Genomic DNA, 9454 nt, shown 5'->3' on the forward strand with positions numbered 1-9454 from the left:
CATCCTGGCAGCTTAAGCCATTTCAATCAAAGTTATGCACGGTTTGGGGATGGATTTTCCACCTTAATGCTTTGTACTGCTCCAATTCAGCCACAACACCCGCAGCGCTTCTGCATTGCATTTTCCCAACAGAAAGCCAGTTCGATATATGCTTGGCACCCTCTTCTCCAACTAATTGTTCCTACTCCCCCTTTAATAAAACCAATGTGGCTCCTAAACCAGTTCCAGAACTCCCACCTGATTACTGACAGCACGTGCAGTTATGCCGGCATAGCAGCACGATAAGAAGTGCAACGTGGAAGGCAGCTGGAGCCTCAATCCAATTCTGCTGGAGAGAAGAAAAAAAGGAGCTGGAATATGGAAACAAACCCTCCTAGAAGGACAAACTGCCAGAATATCCACTGCACAGTGAGATACACTGCAATCAGCACAAGAAACGAGGAGAGGAGAATAATACCCAGCATTAGAAAATCATAGAACAGTTCGGATCGGAAGGGACCTCCAAGATCAACCAGTTCCAAGCACCCTGCCACGGGCAGGGACACCTCCCACTGGATCAGGCTGCTCAAGTAAATAGAGCTGCACCATTTTCTGCCCCTTACAAAGGATTTTCAGCTTACAAACACCAGTGAAGTTATACAGATGCTGTAATCCACAGTTTGAGAGCCAAGGGTTCCAAAACCCTGTGGGCAGGGAGAAGGAAACCCAGCACGCTCAGAAAGAAGCATCCTCAGCATCAGTGGATTTTCACCAACAGCTCTGAATCGATCCCATATTCTGGGACTTCAGGAGCCGGAACTCAGGAGTACGTAAACACACTTTGAAATCCAACTGATAAATGCTCCCATAGTTGTATTTTGTTTAAGCAAGCGTCAACACCCTAAATTCAGCTGAAAAACAGCTTTTGGGGATGATGTAGCTCTAATACAATTCTACAAAAGGAACAATGACTCACTCCCCGGCGGGAATGTGTTGGAAGTGCATGACCTAATGCTCAGAGAGGAGCCGGCTTTTTCAGAAAGATCCCACTTTAATATGTACAGTAACTCCTCACCAACCAAAGTTTTAGAAAGGGAGGGGTTTTATCATAGAAACATAGAACGTTTGGGTTCAAACAGATCTCAAAGCCCATCAGTTCCAACCTCCTGCCATGGGCAGGGTCACCTCCTACTGCATCAGGTTGCTCCAAGCCTCATCCAACGTGGCCTTCAACACCTCCAGGGATGGGGCAGCCACCACTTCTCTGGGCAACCTGGGCCAGGGCGTCCCCACCCTCACAGCACAACATTTCTTCCTAAGATCTCACCTTAATCTCCCTGTTTCAGCTGAAAACTACTCCCCCTCCTCCTATCCCTGCACTCCTTGATATAAAGTCCCTCCCCAGCTTTCTTGGAGCCCCTTTCAATTCTGGAAGCTGCTCTAAGGTCTCCCTGGAACTTTCTCTTCTCCAGGCTGAACAACCCCAACTCTCAGCCTGTCCTCATAGCAGAGGTGCTCCATCCCTCAGATCATCTCCATGGCTTCTTCTGAACTTTCTCCCACAGATCCACGTCCTTCCTGTGCTGAGGACTCCAGAACTGGACAAAGGACTCCAAGTGCAGTCTCACAAGAGAGGAGAAGAAGGAGAGGATCACCTCCCTCGCCCCACTGACCACATTTCTTTTTTTGCAGCCCAGGATATGTTTTTTGTACGAAGGAACTTACAGAATCATCTCCTTTTTGGCTTTTTTCACTCCCTGCCAAAACCCAAGCAATGTATGAGCGAGCAGTTCCCTCTGCCCTAATTCCAATCTCAAATCGTCCATCCTTCCAAAGAATTACATCCACATTACTCACTCTCCAGCCCATTTTAGCCCTGGCAGTCAGAGGCACAGACAGCACTGATCCAACACGCCAACCGACACCAAGAGATCATCAACTGTGCATGGAGGCATTAAAATTAAAACGTTAGTAGGCTCTAGATATGAAACATGAGCAAGCTAAGAGCACTCGACTGACAAGCAAGACGAGCCCACTCCATGTTCAACTGGATTCCTGACGACGTTGCTGCGGATCTTCTATCCAAGCAGGGCTGATTTTTAAGGTTTTACGTTCAGGCAGCAGCTGTAGAGCTTATGGAAGAACCTGCCTGTGATAGAGCCCAGAATTATTTGATACGTTCAAAAGCCCTGTGACCATCCCTTGGGTTGGAGCCCTTGTTGTTCTCAGTCCGTCTTACGCTCCCGCTTGCAAATACTCCGGATAAAAGGGGCGAAGGTAGGTGGAGAATGGGAGTGAACGACACAAGCTAATCAGTATTTTAATCATGCTAATGGATGTGATTAACTGCATACTTCTAGGAGCTTCCTGCAGCTACACATGAGTAGCTTGATAGCCAGAATGCAGCATGAGTGAACTGCTCATCCCAGTTTAATCTCCAGCTACACCCCGTGTGTCACGTCATCCAGTGTGCAGGGATATACCTAATACTTAACCTTATTTCCACCCACATATCAAGTCTTCCACCAGGCCAACACAATCATTTTGGGCAGGGCGCAAAGCCTCCGGACCTGTGTTTGTCTATCCTAAAGTCTCTTTAACAAACAAAGTTAGGGCTCCATGAGACTGGAAATCCAACCTTGGCAAAAGAAAGCCGATCCGGAGCCTATTGCATTACACAAACCTGCCTGAATAATGCAGCTACCACCAGGGTTGGGTTTTTTCCTGTTTTGTCCAAATCACAGGGATGTTGCTAGCTTTATCTCAAAGATAGTTCTCTCAAGGACCAACAAGATACTCATTCAGCAGCTGCCTCCCTCTCAGCTGAAAATTCAGAGGCCAGGCCCTTAAACAATAAGAAAAAGCCTTTTCTAACAACGAGGAGGTGGGGAGGCAGGGAAGAAATCAGACCCTTCTCTCCTCACTTCTTAGGGGAGGATGCATGTAAAGTAACAGAATAAACAACCCACCATCCTCCCACCTTTCAGCAGATATTTCAAGAGAACAATGTGTATTATGGAGTTTGAATGCACCATCATTTACATATACATCCATTTTTCATCTAGGTAGCAGACTTATTCCTCCTACTAACACAAAATCTCTGTTTTCCAGAAGAACGACTGCAAACATTCTGCTCACAAGCACTTGTATGACAGCACACACAGTCCAACAACTTCTCCAGATGAGTCCAAGACTCATCTTGCTTGGGAACAGATACTCCCACCCCGTCAAACCCTTAGTGCTATCCCAATATATCTTTCAAGACTGCTAGCGTTTAAATATGACTCAAGCATCCCACTAATGTCTGCCCACAATCCTTTGGGGTTAGAAGTCTCAATATTTGTAAATCATTTTAATATTTAATAACTTCTAGCATTTAAATTCCAAGAACTCCAGGAAGAAGCCTCCCGAAGAGGAACACTGGAGGCTGCTGTGAGCCAGAAGTATCTCACGCCTGTTGTTAAAAAGTTAAAATCTGCATAAACTCCACAGCAACTGATTTCACTGACCTTTTCTTCCCACAAGAAATTCTTTCACATGTGCAAAAGCCTAAGTCATGGAATTGGCTTCGGAGTGGTAGGAAGCTGGAGAAGTTCACCACAAGACAGCCTAGCTGTGTCCTTTATTCACAAGGGCTGTACTGGGTTCCACCTGGTTTTTACACCGCCTCCCCAAGGACCTGATCCAGAGCACATCCCCCCTTTCTTCTGGAAGATGAACTCCCTGTAGCAGACAAGAGCAGTAATGATGGCTCAGGCTGAAGCGGTTTCGCCACACTGCTGTAATCACAGACCCCTGTGCTCCTCTGATCTACAGCTGAGTGTAATTTCATTTGCCTTCAAGGAAAAAGAAAAAGGCGCTAAGAAAATCAGTTTGATTGCCCTGTTTAGTCATGAGGAAGCCATACACAGAGACATTTGACTAAGCGAGAGATAGATCTATTTTAGCCGGGACAGGAAGTGTAAACACAAAGCTACAGGAAACAACGATCTGCTTTACGGAGCAATATTCCCTTCTTCAGGTTTGCTTGGAAACTTCAGGAGCACCTATACAAAATATAACTTTGCTGTCTACCATCAGACCGGCAACATCACAATGAGTAACGTGCCTTAAACGCTTCGTTCTCAGAGGAGGAGACTGAGATTTTATCTCCCAATCTACGTCTGGGCTAGCAAAATAAATGATTTGGCATTTTTTTGGACCAAACCAAGGTATAGTTACACATGATTTGACTCTTAAGTAGCCATCACTTTCATTTTAATTGCAAGTAGGTTGAATTCACCCTGACAGACTTAAACCCTGTCCGACCAGTGGTTTCCCTTAGTCATGAGCTCAGTATATACCAGAGTTTGCAAGTCTGCATATCACTGCTATGTATGCAGAGACAAACGGAGATTAAATACCACCTTATCAACTGAAGATATCGAGCGAGAGTTTACTAAACAGGAGGTAAAACTTAAGAACGGTCCACAAAAGCAAGAATAGTGCTAACAGCGATAGGCCTGAACTCTGCAAGAACTCGAATCAGATTTAATGGCTCAGATTCATTTATTTCTAGGGATGAGAGGTAACCACTGCAATACTACAGGGGTTGGGACCTCAAATATAATTATAGCTTCATTCGCTAAAATTAAGGCTGTGTCAGCCCTTTTACAAACACCAGAAAGAATACGTAACTCATTTGTTTAAACCGAGTATTCATCAGACTTCATAAGCTGAGCTCCAGACTGGAAATCAAGTCCTGTCCCGGCTTCCAAATAACTTTCCCCCCCTTCAGAAGAAGTTGTTTCGGTTTTAATTGGACTTCTGTTGACCAGGTCGTCTTGTGCTTACGTTGTCAGAGGTGGGAAGGGGATGTTTAATATCAAGACAGAAAGAACACTCAAAGCAATATTTTGGTATTGAAAACTTAACTGTCAAGTGGCCCTGAAAGGGGAACGAAGGAGCGCTCTAAACCCAGGGACTTCAGAAGCAGCACGGCTTCACCTTCAAGTGACGCTTACCAGTGCTGTGCAGTTTGGCACACACAGATACCAGACTGAGCCCAAGTTGGTTTCAACAGTTCGTGGGAGCTTCTCATATGATTATTCACCTCCTGGTCTCCACTCCACTCCCTGCAATGCCCACAGCTAAGTCGTACAAAGCAGCGGGCAAGGGCTAAAGCAATGCCTCTACCCACACCACCACACTACTCACAACCTTCAAAGTCTCCCACAGACAAATGAGGCAACTTGTTAAAACACATCTCCCAATACCCTACAAGGGTGAGGTTCTGCAGTTCCCAGAGCTGAGCTGTGGTGCTCAGCACTCCTCAGAGCCTGCCCGAGCATCTCCGCAACGTGGAAACTCACTGACAGAGCCATTAGCTTTTAAGAAACAAGCTGATAAAGTTGGGTAGTAAAACTTAAGTGAGTGTCTGTTGGCATATGCGTCCTACCAACAGGCTTCATGCTTGTTCTTTAAGGACCAGAGTGATTTAATCCTCTCCCGGTACCATCTGAGGACTCGGGGGGAAGGAGGGGTGACCCACAAAACCGTACCCATGGCAACACCGCGCTCTAGCCGAACTTGCAGAGCTGAGATCCTCAAACCGCCGACACTTCTTTGTATGATTGGGTATTTCCCTGATGTCATTTCTGCAGGGACACACAATGCGGGCTCGGTAATACCCATGAACTTCAGCTTTGGAGTCAACAGTCACAAACAGATCAACTATTCTGCCTTCAAGCTTATTATTTGTCATTAATGGGTCACTATTCCCAAAGACAGAAGACATGGGATGTTGCTGTTATCGCAATAGTGAGTCAGCTCTTTGTAAGACTGAAAAGGATACGAGGGGGCGAAAAAGATAAAAATTAAAGATTAAATTAAGAAAAATTAGACTCCATGAATCCTCCAAAAAAAAGGATAATCAGAAATTTTACCAGTTCTCACAAGGAAAAACAAATAAGCAAAAAGTTAAAGCAATTAACACAGGCAGGTCTGTGCAGACAGTATCACTGTTATCATATTTGTATTGCTATGTTGAATATTTTTGAGTTACAGTGTATTCTTCTTTCTTGGATAAAAGGGAAGTTAACCAAGCTACAACATCACCTTATATATAACGCCAGATACATTCCCTGCCCATGGCAGAGAGTTTGGAACTGGACGAGCTTTAAGGGCCCTTCCAACCCAAACCATACTACCATTCACTGACAAATGGAATAATCAAGGCCTGAAAAGAGGAAATAAGCTTTAGAGTTTTAAAACTCCAGCACCGTCCTGTCCTTTCAGTTTATAAACTGCAGCTACAGCTGCGTCACACACAGAGCTCTGCATAAAGAGGCCTAAGGAGGCTCCGCACAAGGCATGCTCTGCCACAGGCTGAAAGTACTTCGAGAAAGTACACCGAGAAAGTACTTCGATGTCTATTATATTATTCAAGAAGCTTTTCAGGTGCTCTGCTGGAATTGTAAGCCGTGAAGAACTCAGATCAGTGAATAGAGGAGTTCAGCTTGGGAAAAAAAACCACCAAAACTAAACAAGAAAACCACCCAAACTTTTTAAAAAAGCTAAAATAAATGAGTTTTTCTTTAAATCCATAGAAGAATGGTATTAAAGAAATAAGAGAGGGAGCAACAAAGCAAGAATTAAGAAGAACCAAAGAAAATCCACCAAAACCTAAGGCCAGCGCTTAAAGGGGCCTGCAGGAAAGCTGGGGAGAGACTTTATCAGGGAGCGCAGGGACAGGACGATGGGAACAGTTTGAAGCTGAAAGAGAGGAGATTGAGATGAGATCTGAGGAAGAAATGTGTTTCCTGTGAGGGGGGGGGCCCTGGCACAGGTTGTCCAGGGAATTTGTGGCTGCCCCATCCCTCGAGGTGTTGAAGGCCACAATGGATGGGGCTTGGAACAACCTGATCCAGTGGGAGGTATCCCTGCCCATGGCAGGGGAGGTGGAACTGGATGGGCTTTGAAGTCCCTTCCAACCCAAACCATTCTACGATTCTAATTCAGGTTTCATACGTTCACAGACCACGCATAAAACACACCCCTCTGAGGCAGAGTTTACAGCAGCGAGATATGCTTAGAAAGCTTTTGGCAGTAGAACGGCATCTTCATCAGAACCAAAAACTTCATTGTCCTGGGTTTTAACGTATTCACAGCAGTTTTACACCACACTGCAGCCCACGTTTGCTCGATGCTTCGGGCTGTTCTTTCCACAGGAGTTTTGCTCATCTCCAGCGCCGGGTCCACAAAACCCGTAGCCTCGCACTGCCACGCCCAGGGGTGCTGAGCTGCCCCAGCAAAGCCTCCCCCGTCCACGATACCGGCCCCGGTGCCACGGGTTAGGCTGTTCATTCCCCATCACCTTGGCCTCAAGCCTCCTCCATCCATTACCTCAGCCTCAAGCACCCCCCCCTGCCCCATTAACTCAGCCTCTGCCCCAAATCACCTCAGACTCCCCATCAACTCAGCCTCTGCACCCCCTCCATCACCTCAAAACCCACCCCATCACCTCAAAACCCCCCTCCATCACCTTAAACCCCCCCCCTCCATCACTTCAGCCTTTTCTCCATCTCAGACCCACCCCCATCCTCTCGGAACCGCCCATCACCTCTCCCTATTCTCATCACTTCAGCCTCCCCCCTCCATCCCTCCTGCATCCTCTCAGCCTCTTCCACTCCCACCACCTCCCCCATCCCCTCAGACCCCCATCCTCCCCCATACCCCCAACCACCCCCCTAATCACCTCCGACCTCCCCACACACACCTCAGATTCCCTGTCCCCTGAGACCCCAACCCCATCCCCTCAGGCCCCCCATTCCCATCACCTCAGCCCCTCCTACATACCCTCCCATTGCCCCCATCCTCTCAGACCCCCATATTCCCACCACCTCAGCCCCCCCATCCTCCCCCAACCCCCCAATCACCTCAGCCCCCCCATCCCCCAAATCCCCCCTCCCCTAAGACCCTGACCCCACCACCTCAGCCCCCTATCTCCCCTATCACCCCAGATCCTCACCCCTTCAAACCCCCATCCCTATGCCCTCAGACCCCCCATCCCAATCATCTCAGACACCTCATCGGGCCCCTTCCCCTCAGCCCTCCCAAATCCCCTATACCCCTAGATCCCCCCTCCTGACACCCCAACCCCATCACCTCAGACCCCTCTATCACCTCAGACTCCCCCATCCTTCCCCATCATCTCAGACCCCCTCATCAACCCAGATCCCCATCCCCATCACCCCAGACCCCCATCCCCACCATCTCAGATCCCACCACCACCCCAGACCCCCATCCCCACCATCTCAGACCCCACATCCCCCTAGACCGCCCATTGCCACCATCTCAGATCCCCCATCCCCCCAGACCCCCATCCCCACCACCTCAGACCCCCCATCACCCCAGACCCCCATCCCCACCATCTCAGAACCCCCATTCCCCCATCCCCACCATCTCAGATCCCATCACCCCAGACCCCCATCCCCACCATCTCAGACCCCCCCACCACCCCAGACCCCCATCCCCACCATCTCAGACCTCCCATCACCCCAGACCTCCATCCCCACCATCTCAGACCCCCCATCACCCCAGACCGCGCATTGCCACCATCTCAGATCCCATCACCCCAGACCCCCATCCCCACCATCTCAGACCCCCCCATCACCCCAGAACCCCCATCCTTCCTCATCATCTCAGAACCCCCTATCCCCACCCCCCCAACCCCCCACCTCCTCCCTCCCCTGAGCCCTCCCATCCCCTCAGACCCCCCCATCTCCCTCCCCCATTCTCCCTGCCCCCCATCGGCGGCCACCGCCCTCCCAAGGACGAACCCAGCGCCCCCCGCGCCCGGGCCGCTCCCCACCCCCGGCCCCAGAGCTCACTCCCTCCCTTCCTCCTCGTTCTCCCCGTCCCTCACCGTGTGCGCGGGCGCTGCCGCCGGGACCCAGCCGCCGCCTCGGCGAGAGTCGCTCTCCCCTGCGGGCCCGGCCTGGCGAGGGAGGAGACGGAGGAGAGCGGAGCCGCCGCTGGCCTCGCGCCCAGCCGCGCTGCCCGGCGAGCGCCTAGTGGGCGGGGCCGAAGAGGGCTCAGCCAATCGCGTCGCGCCGCGCCCGTCCCGCAGCCAATCGCCGCGAGCGCGGGAGGTGAGGGGGCGGGGCAATGGGGAAGTGGGCGGGGCAAGGAGGCTAAAGGGGCGGGGCTAAGGGAGGCGGCCCTGGGGGGGGAGAGGGGGACTGGGAGAGAGCAGCGGAGAGGCGGGGGAGGAGAGGGGCTGGGGAGAAGGGGGGGGCTGAGAGGGGCGGGGTTGGGGGGGCTGCGATGAGGGGCTGAGAGGGGTTGGGGGGCTGAGAGGAGAAGGAGGGAGAGGGATGGTAGGGCTTGGAGGGGGGCTGGGGGGGCTGAGGGGGCTGAGAGGGGCAGGGGGAGGGTTTGGGGGGCTGGGGGAGAGGGGTGCAGGCTAAGAGGGGCAGTGGGGAGGGATGAGGGG

General features: G+C 50.5%; 1 protein-coding gene across 18 annotated transcripts in view; it reads right to left on the reverse strand.

Annotated features, from left to right (window-relative positions):
- The window catches only part of MAP4 (microtubule associated protein 4), a 177952-nt gene extending 168911 nt beyond the window's left edge, over positions 1-9041 (reverse strand). For 13 of the 18 annotated variants that reach the window (XM_054058621.1, XM_054058614.1, XM_054058619.1 and 10 more), the window contains exon 1: positions 8885-9041. The gene's annotated coding sequence lies outside the window, so the exon portion shown is untranslated. Of the gene's footprint in view, positions 1-237; positions 326-8884 lie in introns of all 18 variants that reach the window. The other 5 variants (XM_054058626.1, XM_054058625.1, XM_054058624.1 and 2 more) reach the window with 3 other exon arrangements.
- Between the last annotated feature and the right edge of the window lie 413 nt (positions 9042-9454).

This window comes from Cuculus canorus, chromosome 2 (assembly GCF_017976375.1).
Source record: "Cuculus canorus isolate bCucCan1 chromosome 2, bCucCan1.pri, whole genome shotgun sequence".
NCBI classification, from domain to species: Eukaryota; Metazoa; Chordata; class Aves; order Cuculiformes; family Cuculidae; genus Cuculus; species Cuculus canorus.